Genomic DNA, 1,100 nt, shown 5'->3' with positions numbered 1-1,100 from the left:
TGAAGGAGGTTGGATAAGAATGATGTTGTGTGATTGCTCTGTTATGTATGGAGGCGTAAACGGGATTGTTTTGAAGAAGAAGTGTCATACAGTTTCTTGCTACCCGATAGACGCCATCGTTTCTAGTGCGTAGCCGGGAAGGAGAGCACGCGTGTGTCAATGGGGGTTTCTCACGGTCTACGAACTCAATTAATGAAGTGAATTTGGTGAATTTGGAGAAACAGGCTTCTTCGCTGGAGACGGCGAACAGCGATGTTCGAATGGTCGTGAAGGCGGCTGTGACACCAGATCAGCATCGCACTTTTCGATAGTACTTGTAATGGATGAGGCACAAACTTAGAAGTTCGTACGTGTTTGTTCCGTACCAGCGACTCACAAACACAACACACTTGAAGATGCACCGGACATTTCCGCATCCGTGCACGCATACCACACCACGCAGCCAAGATTCATGCGAAGCAACATAGCACTCATCGTACCAGAGCTGTCAAGGGCTCCCCAACTACCAGTACGGAGCACGCGAAGACCCGTTGAATGGCCAGACTCGCTGCCCAGGGTCTTTCAGGTTTCAGAGAAAGGTGCCGCTCCGCCCCTGTTTACTATGAGACGCCCACTCTTCCTTATTGTGCGGCGAATACAGTCGTTTCGCAACTTTTTCTGCTTTGAATCGCGACGACTGACAGTGATGCATATAGGAGCGCGTGACTGGGAACATGAGAATGTGAGATTAAGGACGGAGAGGCATTCTGAGGGTTGGGACTTCTCTCGTCTCGCCTTTGATCTCACTGAGAGTGTCGCGTTCCAGAAGTGGTACGCTAGGCAGCAAACACAGTCAGCGAGGGAAGTCTCAAAGATACTGCCACCGCAACCAGCACTGCCCTACGGTCCCCCGGTGCTCCGAGTCCGAACAGCAAGTCGCATTTCCTTCAGCTAAACCGGTGCAAAGATTGTTTATGAAAAGAGGGGCCGGGAAACATGGAACGGAGTGAACGGTCGAAGCCGTGCGCTCGCTCCTGACCCGCGCCCGCTGCCGCAGTTGTCCCCCGCTCACCAGTTTCCAATGTTGTTTTGGAGAGCCCTCCGCCTGCTATCGTAGCGCC

This window comes from Cystoisospora suis, assembly GCF_002600585.1.
Source record: "Cystoisospora suis strain Wien I chromosome Unknown contig_4278, whole genome shotgun sequence".
NCBI classification, from domain to species: domain Eukaryota; phylum Apicomplexa; class Conoidasida; order Eucoccidiorida; family Sarcocystidae; genus Cystoisospora; species Cystoisospora suis.
This window is presented reverse-complemented; position numbering follows the sequence as displayed.